Here is a 13,247-nt window from a genome sequence, read left to right as displayed (position 1 = left end):
AGAACGAGTAGAGAGTTAGTACTAAAGCTCTTGTATGCTGCGATACAATAGTACCCTGTAAGCAGAAAGTTTCCATGATGATTTTTTCGACCAACTTACAGGGTTGAGAAATAAAAACCGTTATTATACCCTGAGCAGTGTACATTAAGTTCACCACGATGTTTGCATTACCCAAAAGACACTGTTGGAGACTCTATAAAATATGTACTTGTATGTATATACAAAAATGATCAGCATAACTGAGTCGATTTAGCCATGTCCATATGACTTTATATATACGAACTAGTCCTTCAGCTTTTCAGATATCGCTGTGAAGTTGATTTTCTCCCCAAGAAGCGGCTCAATTGTCAGAACAACAGATATTGAACTATGTAATCGTATAGCTGCCGTACAAAACAACCGATCAGAATTAAGTACCTGTTTGTAAACCTTTGATTTGTGTAGGCATATTATAGCAAATTGAAGGTTATTTCGTCTTTTTAAAATTATTTATACCAGAAATTTACTTGATTCGAAGCCCTTTATATGCAGTATGTAACACAATTGAGCAAATAAATACTAATTTTTGTTCTTACAGAAAAATTGTATTTAATCTGGGCGAATTTAATTACAGTTTTTTCAGATACATTCTTCAGTCCGTCTGTAATATAAAACAAGAAAAGACTAACAAATTTTTTCAGTTTTTATAATAAGAAAATATAAACGCTTTTGTAAGACACTAAGATGTTGATACAATGTAATTTTTACCACTTTAATATTTAGTATAGCCTACTTTGGCAGCAATCACCGCTTCAAACCGCTTTGGAGCGCTATTAAATCTTCTTTTAAATCTTCAGACTCTTGTTTAGTGTTGGTGTTTCATACTTCTACACATACAGTAAATAATACCGCCTTTGCTTACGGTGGACTGGCATAACTGTGTACCCTTTTTTTTAGAACAAACCACATTCTCGATAGGATTAATATCGGTACTTTGAGGCGGCTATATGAAATCTTCATTACGTTGACTTCAAACATACTCTAAAGTCTTCCTAGCTATGTGCTTGGCGTCGTTGTCTTGCATCCGAACGCTTTTGTTACTGTCCTGACCCAATTTCTCCAACGAAAAAAAAAAAATACCCTTGCCTTAATATGTCTCTATATGTACATATTCTTGTCCATATTTCCCCCGATTAAAACTAGGTCCTCAACACAACTTTTGTCGAAGCCATCCCGAAAAAAGTACTTTTCCGCCACCAAATTTGAGTACTGGGATGACATCGCGGCTTGTAAAAGTCCTTGATGATTTCTCTCAAACGTACTGTATGTATTCCGTTATCTAAAACGGATCGTTAACCAGATCGATTGATACTGCTGTTTCATGACAATTTGCAATACTTTTCACTGGCCCAAACGAAATTTCTGCTAAATATGCAAGTTGCCGATATGAGAGCTCTTCTTTCAACTATTGAAGCACAGCTTTTTAATAGAGTCAGAGTTTCTTAATTTTTCTAAAAACAACACAAAGTCATCTTTTTAATTCTGCTTACCGCTTATAAAATGAAAAATGCTTCTAAAAATGTTAGTTAATTGATAAATAGAGCTACTGGTATTTAAAATACTCGAAAATTTTTAATTTGGCCTTAGCTATGCTCACACGCCAGAACGCGGTTGTAACACAATTAAGCAAACCGCAAGAGTGTACCTGTTTGAATACAGATATATTCTTTTGGTAATAAGTTGCGCAGTGCAAAAAAATTTCGAAATCAAGAATGTTTGATTTTATTTGCGGAATTGTGTTCATACTGTATATTTTAGAAATTTTGCTTCATTTCCAACATAACTTCATTCGCCAGACTTTTATTGCATCCCTAGTATTAACCGATTCGTGTGCAATATTTGTTGCACCTCAAAGTTCTTCGATTCGAGCTCACAACGCCAAAATGCATATAGAAATACTACACATCAATCAGCTTATGTATTTTTAGCGTACTGACGTTATTCATATAAATTAAAAGGCTATTTCTCAAATCCACTAAACCGTCCATTAAATGCAGCTGCTTTTAAATTTAATCACATTTAAGCAACCACGTGCGCAGCAGCAACTTTTTTGCCGTTAATTTAAATACTTTTGGCTTACAACCGTTTATATGTGCAAATGTAAATGTGTGTGTGTAAATATATTATTCACACATACAACGCATTTCATGCCTACGTGCCTATCAATATCAATTAGTCCATCACTAAAAGCTATGCCTACAAACATAGACTCATACTTATATTGCATATGTTGCACTAATTTGACATTGCATGTTGCATGTTGCACGTTGCACGCTGAAAATTTGCCAATTTCTATTACATTTCGTGCGCGCTCACAATTATCATAAATTGTCAACAAAAACCTAATTAAATTAATGCACTTCAATTAGCGCAATATGAACCCAACCAATTAAAATGTACCGGCGCCTACCTGTCGTGTGTGCAGGTGTGTGAGCGCGAGTGTCACCAAATGGGAATTATTAGCACAAATGGCGTTAGGGGACTTTGTGACCATTTAAGTGTGTAGCTAGATTGTCGGTGTATTATATCTATATATATCTATTTACGGAACGCGAGGTTCTGAAGCAAATAAATGGAACAGTGGGGCAAATGAAACAAATAAAAAATTTCTTTAAGAAACACAAAAGTATTGAGAAATACATTCGTCGAGGAAAATTAATAAAAACTTTATTTATTTAAAGTTTTCAGTTGAATTTCGAAACAGGAATTCAAGTCCCTAAGAAAAAATTGTAATTGCTTGTATCTTACCTAAAATTTAAGTAAGTTTTTTGTTAATGCAAAAACTAAACAAGTCTCTAAACCGTTGGGTTTTATTCGACATAACTTCATATTTCAATTTCTTCTTCTTTACTGGCGTAGACATCGCTTACGCAGTTATAGCCGAGTTAACAACAGCGCGTGGGTTGTTTCTTCTCTTCGCTATTTGGTGCCAATTCGAAATACCAAATCCCAACCTGATCCACGGACTGACGAGGAAGGTCCTTCAAATCTGGCCTAATTCCGGGAACCAACGCATAGCCGCTATTTCTTGATTCACTGGACTATGGAAGTCATTCACTTTGACTGCTTAAATCTGCAATCGAGCTAAGGCCGTATCAGATGATATCATTGTCCATTTTTACGCAGCATATAGCTGGAAGGAGGTGATGAGTGCTTTACAGAGTTTGGTCTTTGTTCGAGAGAGAACTTTACTTTTAAATTGCTTGCACTTGTTTGCAAGAGTTATTCTGCGTGGGATTTCGAGACTGACATTGCTGTTGCTGTTAATACTGGTTCTCAGATAATTGCTGGTTGCAAGATAGACGAAGTTGCCAACGACTATATAGTTATGACTGACAACAGTGACGTGGGGGCCAAGGCGTGAAGGTGACGACTGTTTATTTGATGGCAGGAGATATTTCGTCTTGTCGATATTTTCCATTAAACAATGTTATATATTTAGCTCTGTCAACAGATCTACTAAAGCTTGTTTTCTATTTGACTACATTGTTTTGTTTCACTCTCTGAGCCTCCCAATCTCTCGCCGATTACCGCTCTAGATTTTCCTCTTTAGAGCTCTCCTTCTCTATCTGCCTTCCTCACGGCACTTATCTCTTTATCTATATTTATCTCCCTTTTTGACTCTGTCCCTCATCAGCTCTTTCTCTCTCTGCCTTGTTTCCATTTCTACTTTATCTCTTATCCTCCATCTTTGAAGTCAAGAGTCATGACCTTAGAGTTTTCCCAAAAGTTTTCTTCATAAAACAGTCGTTAAAATATAATAAAAACGTTACCTCGTATTTGTAAACCTATTCCTTAATCTTAATTTGACCGTAAAACTGCCACAAAATATAATATTTAGAGCTGCGATCTAAATTATTCTCGTAACAATTTCAATTGAAATCAAATATGGCATTATTCTTCTTTACTAGACTTTTATTTTTCAGCAGAACGTCAGGCTTTTAGACTTTGACTTTCGGAGCATTCATGGTAAGTAAGCTGTGCGTCTGAGGACGCACCTAGACCTTTGGAAGGTACATTTTGAAACAACCAGGACTAAAATCCCCTCATTTATTGTGTTCTCTCTGAAACACCCTGTGATTCTGAAGAAGTTCATCGGTACAAAAAGTTTTACCATAGACAAATGTGTGACTTCCGAAGCATTATTGCTTTTATTTTCCTGTACGAAGCCTTGGATTCGCTTATAAGATATTTTATGGTCTCTTCATCTTCTACCCCTTTACAGGTTCTACAGTAGTCGTGGTATGGTTGCTTTTGTTGTTGTAGCGGCAGAAATCTGCCGAGTTGACAGTCCTTGGCCGGATAAAAATCCGAGTCCGTTCCGGTTACATAGACCCGACTGTCGTGGGAACGGAGTTGTTGTATGGTATTCCCAATCATCTGAGAGCTCTGTTTGCGTGCCTGCTAGTTGTTGGGAATTAACTCCAGCGAGAACCAGCTATATCTATACCATATTTGTCGATTAAATATCTACAAGCAGTCGAAGACATGTATTTTATCTTCTCTTAATCGAATTTTAATAGCAGTGCAGTGCCTGCTCTGGCAAGTTCATCTACTTCACTGTGACCAGAAATATTGGGCTTATCGTGATACAGGATGTTACATCCAAAACATTTATATATCCCAGAAATATTTTCTGGAAACTGAAAACCTGTGACAGTTTAGCCAGTACGAAATTTCAAATGAAACCACAGACAACTAGCTTCAAAGTTTAGTTTGGGTCAGGAGATATTTTACGAATATATATACATACATATATATATATATATATATGTATATATGTATATATGTAAAGAGTACATTAACATTGTCAATTACTCGTATAAATGTCTGTGACATAAACTCACTCAGAGCACAGTAAAAATAAATGCACACACTTGAAAACCTCCCACTCGAAATCGTTTCTATAATTATATATTTATTTATGTGCTAATTCACATGCATGCGCCTGATTAACCACTTCGGCAATCACCTATAATGTATTGACATGTCATCAGTGACTCCGTCAGCTGACTACTCACTTGACATATGAAGGTTGACACTTCACTATTTTTACGGATTTTTATTTGAATAAATGCCAGTTCAAGCTATTCATAGCATTTTTTCAACGACACGCCATTGACATACTTGTATATATTCATAATTAATTAATTACAATCCACAAGTTGTATATTAACACGCAATGGAGCGCAAAGCTAATTACAAATACTTGAAATGCAGGAATTCAATGCCACAATGCCACTTAAGGGATTACTTCCATAGGTAATGCGAAATAAATTACAGAGAAGTGTTGAAAGGATTTCATATTTGTTTAATGGATTTATTTTTGGACTTTGTTTCACGAATATAATAATAAAGAGAATCAAATATAGCATTACATAATTATTATAAATTAAATAAGTAATATTACTTCATGCGTCATCACACATAGCATGTCCTTTGTTAGCAAATAACGTGGAATATTGATTTCCAGTTCACGGAACTTAAACATTATTTGAATAAAAATCTACTCCAATCTCCGATTGTGTGTCTACTGGTCTGTTGTTTTAAAATCTAACTAGACTCGACGGTGATCTCAATCGCAGTTATGAACCATTTTAACCATAGTTGAACCTTAGTAGACATATCGAATTGATAAAATTCGATTATAATCATCCATGATTTCTACACAGCTTAACACGCTCTTAGAATTACGTATAATCTAAGTTCGTATCTTCAGCTGTATTTTTATTTATCCAAGCCCTGTAAAATTACATCATATTATTCGACTGTTTGATTGCGATCAATTCAGTTCTTTTCAGCTCTTATTGTGGTCGGAGTCCTTCCCAGTAAGAGATCGAAATAACCTGTTATGTTTTAGATAACTTTGTTTTAGCATAAAACTGCACCGTAACTCTTCTTCTTCTTTATTGTGGTAGACACCGCTTACGCAGTTATAGACGAGTTTACAACAGCGCGCCAGTCGTTCTTCCTTTTCCCTGTTTGGCGCTAATTGGAGATACCAAGTATAGCCAGTCCTTCTTCACCTGGAGTGTTTTCGTCCATTCGAACGACATGACCTAGCCAGCGTATCCGCTGTCTTTTAATTCACTGATACTGTCGTCGTATATCTGGCACTGCGCAACGTTTCATCGCCTGTGGTATTTGCCGTTGCCAATGAGCAAAGTATCATAAATCTTTCGCAGAACCTTTCTCGCGACAACTCGTGACGCCGATTCATGAGATGTTGTCATCGTCCATGTCATTGCACTATACTACTAAGTACTTGTAGAATTATCTTTCACAGAATACGCTCGATAGTACCTTATATGCGATGTTGAGGAGGCTAAATCCACGGTAGTAGGTACAGATTGTGAGGTCTCCTTTTTGTAGATTGAACAAAGCTTACTTAATTCCCATTATCGGCCATGTTTTCATCCGACCATATTCTACAAAGAAGCTGTTGAATGCTCCTTATCAGTGCTTTGCCGCCGTGTTTAAATAGCTCGGCCGGCAATTCATCGGCTACCGCCGCTTTTTTGTTCTTCAGACGGTTAATTGCTATTCGAACTTCTTCATAGTCGGGCTATGCAAGGGCCGCTTCATTGTCATCGATTGGGAAACGGGTTCACCATCTCCTTGTGTTAGGCTTTCCCTGCCATTCAGCGGTTTGGAAAAGTTTTCGCTCCATAATTTTAGTATGCTAATGCCCAGAGAGTCACTTGATTAGCTTTGGGGTTCTACAAGAATATGCCCCGATCTTGAAACCTTCTGTTAGTCGCTGCATCTTTTCGTAGAATCTTCGAGCATAACCCCTGTCGGCGAGCTTGTCAAGCTCTTCATACCTACGCATTTCGGCCTCTTTTTTTGTCTGCAAATGCGTCTCGCTTCCCTTTTCTACTCACGGTATCTTCCACTGCGATACGGCAAAGCAATAGTTTCGTTTGCAGCTGTACGTAAGGAGCTTAAAATGCCGTCCGACAGTTTCCTGATACCGAGTTGGTGATGAGAGCTCTCAGAGAGCGGGAGTGCAAGTCGAGTAGAAAATCGTTCGGTGATTGCAGCTTCTCGACGTCGAACCTTCCTTATGTTTTTTAACGTGTGTTTTTTCTTGCACATAGGCGGGTGCGTATCTTGGCTTCAAAATATATTGGTCCGAGGCAATGTTAGGACCTCAGAGAGTATTTTCGTTCCGAAGACAGCCAGGTAGCTTGGTCAGTTTTCCTATGCTGGAATCTAGTACTACAGATAGCTATATTTTGGGCCTTGGCGCAGTTGATCGATATGGAGGCTAAATTTACCGACCGTTGTGCCAAAGATACTTTCTTTGCCCACCCTAGCATTAATGTCGCTGAGCACGATTTTGACATCGAGGCGGGGGCAGCTCTCATAGATGCGCTTCCATTGCTCCATAATTCACTTAAATAATTTTTCTCTTCTTGGCAGGTTTTAATTTAATCTATCTTATTTTATTTATGCTCTTCTTAAAATTACTCTTTTATTATTTTCACCGGCATTTACAGTTTTAGAGATACCATTTGATTCACAATTTTCTTTCTAAAAATTATAATATTTTATTTAATTAATAAAATTCAACAAGAACTGTACTAGATCTTCATTACTCTTATTAAAATAAGATAAAGTACATGTATGAGAAGCAAGCGCTAGCAGTATATAGCTCGTAAGTATCTGGTTTGAACATTGAGAGACCTGAAACCCTTTAGTAATAAACATAAACTAGCACCTTACTTCGTGCCTAGGTTTCACATTGTTGCTTGAGAGAAAAAACTCATCAAAGTGTTTCTGTGACCATGGAACATTATTGGAACATATAAATTGTGGTCTGACTTATTTGTTAGTCAGCCGCTTGATTTTGCTATGTGATACTAACTTTTGAAACGCTTTAGTGTTAAGCTTTCCATCAATTAGATAGGCGGAACTTTTCATGGAAATCTACTGGGTTTTTCATTTATGGAGATATCAGTATTTGCACACGACTTTTTCTTCCAAAGTATCGGACCAGTATAGCACATGAATGTCATACAAACAGATCGATCAAATACATGTCCTTTTATAGAAAATTTTCAGATCGGACTCAACTATATACCATAAAGCTGGCATGCCACCTGACCGATCAAAATCAAGATAAATCTATTTTATGTGCAAGCTCCTTCCGTTTGCCTACGCCATTAAACGTAGTTTGTTTTATTGAGTTTTCGGTCATGTGATTCTAAGCTCTGGGTTTCTCCATTCAAATTTCGGCGGTGCTATAATCCAGCGAAAATAGAACATCACTCTCCTTTTAAAGACCAATAGCATTATGAATTCTTTTTTTTTTTTTGTTGGGAATCGAACTGCAAAAAGAAACCCTTAAATGATGTTTTGAGATCATATCTTGGAATATTCAGAGTTGAATAATTAATTAATTCAAACAAACAATTCATAATGGCTTCGCTTAAACCACGTCTCCATCCGATTCATCCGAAAAATGTTTGCTGTATATGGGAACTCACACTTTATTTTGGGTTATTTTAACGGACTTTTAGATGCGAGAATAAGTATAGTCAGAGAAACTCAGAATATTCAACCAAAGCTTTACACCATTAACGTGGTTTGCTTCAGCAACTTCCTTCATAGCTTTCCATCACTATGGAGCTAATCAGCCCTTCTTCTTCTTCTTTTGCAACTCTATTTTTCCTCTAATTAACCAATTGATTGCTTCTGACCAAATGATATTTTGTAAATATTGAATTACTGAAGCCATCTCTCCGTTCAGGCGTAAGTAATGATGGGTTCCACATATTTATTTTTCGCCATTTCTCCGCCATTTAATTCCAACCTCATTTCATTGTATATGTATATGGAAATATATGCGTACAATGAAGAAGTGGTTCGAAGGCAGTGAAATAATACTGAACACTTTACGTAACACAAGCGATAAATTAAAGCCAAAGAAAGTGTCACGAGTGGAACAAGAAATTTACAACTGTACTTTAGAGGGAGGAAGGTAGGAGGGAGTGTTTTGTTGCAAATTCAAAGGAAAATTGAAAAAACCCAAATGAATGAACATGTGGTAGGGGCGGCCAAGTGTAAGATCACATTGGCGCAAGAAAGTCCACAGAATAAATTCGAAACAACACGGTCAATGCGTGCAATAACTTGCGCAACTAAATATGTTCACACATAAAATATGTGCGTTGCCATATTTTAGTTCGCCAGTTCGGTGCACGAAGTAAAAGAGGTGTTTTCGAATTCGAAAAAATAATCAATTTATTGCCATTGCATAAGTCACATTTGGTCGCGCGCTGACACTGGCTGGCTTGCAGGGAAGCTGGCTGACTATCTTGGCTAGCTGGCAAGTCAAGCAATGTTCACAGCTGACACATTGCGCCGGGCATGCCCACCAGCAGCGCTAGCTGGGCGACGGCAGCAGCGGTAGCAGGCATTAGTCACCATTGGCAAGTTGCATGGTGGAAGCCAACGCCAACGCCTGCAGCTTGGCTGTGCGAAAATAAACGCAGTGACATTACGCAAATTGAGGAAAAGGGGAGTGGCCACCTCCTGAGACTGCTCTCGAAACTACAGCTTGCAACGAAATTGCTTTCCGGCTGACTGCTGTACGTCGATGTGTGTGTGTTTGTTCAAGTCGAACGCTCCAAAATAAATGCGTTGCACAAATGAGCCTTGCCCCAGGACACACACACAAACACACATAAGCAGATGCACTTTCGGCACAAGGCTGGAAGGCGCGTAAAGTGTACCGTCAGTCCATCTACTTCACATGCAGTGCGGATATTAAAAAGCACTGTAAGTTATTGCCAGAGCGCATTGTTCGGCGTGAGTAAGGCAACCGTTTGGTGAGCATAATTTAAAAGCATATATTTTACTATAATTTACAACATTAAATTTATTTAATGCAAAACTTCATTCAAATTACTTTCTTCAATATGTCAATATATCGTGAGGTCAGTTTGCTTCTTCACACTTTTCTTTATCTCTCTTTTCACTCACTTTTGTTGGCGTAAAAGTGTGGGACTTTTCCCCTCGTAACGGGTTTTTCAATAAGAGCGCTACTAAAGTTTTTTCTAAATGAAACAGAAACAATTTGGGATATGAAGGAAATTCTTTATTCCTGTGAAAGTAAATGAACATTATAAATGGAACTAGATTTGTTTGGATGGCCACCACGCACCCGCTTGCAGAAATCCTAATTCTGAACCCAATTTTCGACGGTTCTCAAGCATTAATCGACCGATACTGCTGCAATTTCACGCTCGATATTCGTACGTAGTTCATCAATCGCCGCTGGCTTGTTGGCGAAGACCATAGACTTGACGTAGCCCCACAGAAAAAAGTCTAACGGCTCCAAACCCCACGACAGAGTCGGCCACCTGGGTGGGCCATAGCACCTTCACCAAACTCGGTTTTCAATAAATCGATTGTGACATTTGCTGTGTGGCTTGTGGCGCCGTCTTGTTGGAACCACATAGTGTTCATCGATTTCAGGGCAAAAATTTTCGGTTATCATTGAGCGGTAGCAATTCCCATTCACATTAACGTGTCGGCTGATCATCATGTAAGAAGTACGGCCCGTAAACCGCACAAAAACGTAATTTTTTCGGAATGCATTGGTGACTTATGGAGTACGTGTGGACCAGTAACGCATATTTTGCTTATTGACGAAGCCATTCATCCAAAAATGAGCCTCTCCGCTGAAGATGATTTTTTGATGAAAATCCGGATCATTTCAGTTCAGTTCAGTTCTTTCGTCAATCTGATCTTGTAAGGATGTAGGTCAAAATTTTCACGCAAAATTCACCACAACGACGTCACAGACATAGCCAACGCTTGAGAACGACGTGTAAGAGACTGACTTAGGTCTAACTCAATTGATGCGCTCGCGGCAGTAGTATTCTCAACGCTACGGGCACTTCTTTGTCTGACTGTTCATATGTTCATTTCTGTTAGTGCCTAGTAAAATTAACATTTAAAATTTATTCCTAAGGTCAGTGGAAAGGAAAGTTCTCCAACTTTTTGTCTCCATAATACCATTGACAAATCCATCTGCTGGAAATAAGATACCACTACCAGAAGAATCCGATAATTGTTAACGCACTCTGGCGTTAGTGATGTAAATACTCTTCCTTGAATAACCAAAGCCTTATTTGCTTCATTTAGGCTTCAGGTACAATTAATACTCAACAGATTTTTTATAAGTCTGGAAATTCAGAATTGCTTTATCAATACAGTTCACATTTCTTCGGGTAGCTTCCATATTACTCGTCTTTCCGTTATTATTGACCGTATTACGTTTTGTTTGCAATTAAATAGAAGTCTGGGTTAGGGATTTATCCCTGTGCAGTTCCTGCTGACCTGCCCTAATGTCTAAGTCTGTTCAATTTCTACGAAGATGTTGCCCTGAACAATAACCCATGCCGATTATCTTGAAGTTAAAAAAGTTTACAACTCAAGAACCTAAGTTAAAACGGTAAGTTTCTATGACAGCTGTATACTATAGTTGACCCATATAGGCCAATCCGACTAATGATCAACACTTTGGCGAGAAAAGGACGTGTGATAATTTTCAGGTCGATATCTCAAGAACTTAGGCGCACAGACATACGTGGTTAAATCACGTCCCGCCGATCATTTATAAATATAATTGGGTGTTCCAAACATCAGGGCAAGGCCTGTACAGGGTATAAAAATATGGTATGTTTCGTTTCATACAATTTTTATCCAACTTATATTAAAATAACGAAACTTAGTAAAACAAAATACTGTGAAGAACTTGTTTTTTAAACCAATATCTCACGAATTCGAAAACAACTAAGTACAAATTAAGTACGTAAGTGCAACTAAACTTAAACTTAAACTTAAACTTAAACTGAAACTTAAACTTAAACTTAAACTTAAACTTAAACTTAAACTTAAACTTAAACTTAAACTTAAACTTAAACTTAAACTAATATCGAAACTTAAACTTAACCTATGTTAACTTCACTTAACTTAACTTATACCTAACTTATACTTAAACTTTAATCAAAACATTCCCTCAGTTTCAACTTAACGTTGAAATGTATACTTTCTATGTATCATACAACAAAATGTTGCACCAAAATAAAGATTTAAAACGTCATTGAACTTTTTGCTGAAGAATAAATCAATAACAGCAAATAATTTCCTTACACTAAACGAATTACACTGCCAAAATAAAATTTATTGAAACTTGGTGGTAGCAATGTACAAACTTGAAGCAGCCAAAGGGGCAGCGAAGAAATCAATGTAAAAGTAAAAAAGTGTAAAAATAACAATGAGCAATGAAATAGCAAAAACAACAAACAAGAAGACAGTCAACTGCCAAAAATTGACTGCATATGTAGAACAAATCGAAATGCAACTTGAGGAGCGATGGCAAGAAGCCAAAAAGTCAACGGAAGTGAAGAAAGTCTTGGGAAGTTGGGAGCAATTGTAGGGAAACCGAAATCTAAGCATACTTACAGGCGTGCCATGCCATAAGTTAAGAAAGTTACTTACGCAAAGAGAGGAATTGGTTTATAGATGAGAGAGGAGGGAGTATACAGAGAGTGGAGAACGTTGAGAGAGTAGCAGGGGCATTGTGGGAGAAGCAGAGCAGGCAAACCGATGCAAATTTACGGATAAATAGATAACAGCAGACAGACAGAGCAGAAAACTGACAAGCAAACGTACCAACAGTACAGCAGTTACAACTGGCAAGAGACGACTGAACAGCGACAGCCATGATGACGACAGTTAGACTGGGGCTTGCGGCGTTACAACTCAGTATGCTCACAGTTGTGGGGAGAGCGCAGAGCACAAAACCAGCAAAATATATATAAAATTTGGAAATGTGCCGTTATGCACTCACACTACCGCATACCGCAAGTTGCAAGCGTCACTGACACAATTGCAGTTCAAGTGCGCCGAGCTGAATGACTGACTGAGTGACTGTTTGCCAAAATAGCTGACTGGCAATTATAATGCATATTCATAGATATATACTTAGACTTCCCCACTGACTGTCTGCCGCCGTCGCTGTCACCCTTTGCGCGTCTGCCAAGCTGCGCGCCATCCTGCCGGCGGAAGTCAAGCAGCCAAAAAATCACTTCGCCGCCACCATCTTCGCCCAGTTGGCTTGTGTGGCATGGCAAATGTCATGCTGCAGCTTCAGCAAGTTGCAACAGTCTGTGAGTTTGTTGACTTTGCGG

At 38.0% G+C, this 13,247-nt stretch overlaps 1 protein-coding gene across 1 annotated transcript in view; it reads left to right on the top strand.

Annotated features, from left to right (window-relative positions):
• LOC126757008 (uncharacterized) overlaps nt 1–13,247 on the top strand; it is a 281,474-nt gene that overhangs the window by 129,827 nt on the left and 138,400 nt on the right. The gene's annotated exons all lie outside the window — the stretch shown is intronic.

The sequence above is a fragment of the Bactrocera neohumeralis genome, chromosome 4 (assembly GCF_024586455.1).
Source record: "Bactrocera neohumeralis isolate Rockhampton chromosome 4, APGP_CSIRO_Bneo_wtdbg2-racon-allhic-juicebox.fasta_v2, whole genome shotgun sequence".
Lineage (NCBI taxonomy): Eukaryota > Metazoa > Arthropoda > Insecta > Diptera > Tephritidae > Bactrocera > Bactrocera neohumeralis.
The sequence above is the reverse complement of the archived record's forward strand: the minus strand, read 5'-3'. Positions and strand labels throughout refer to the sequence as shown.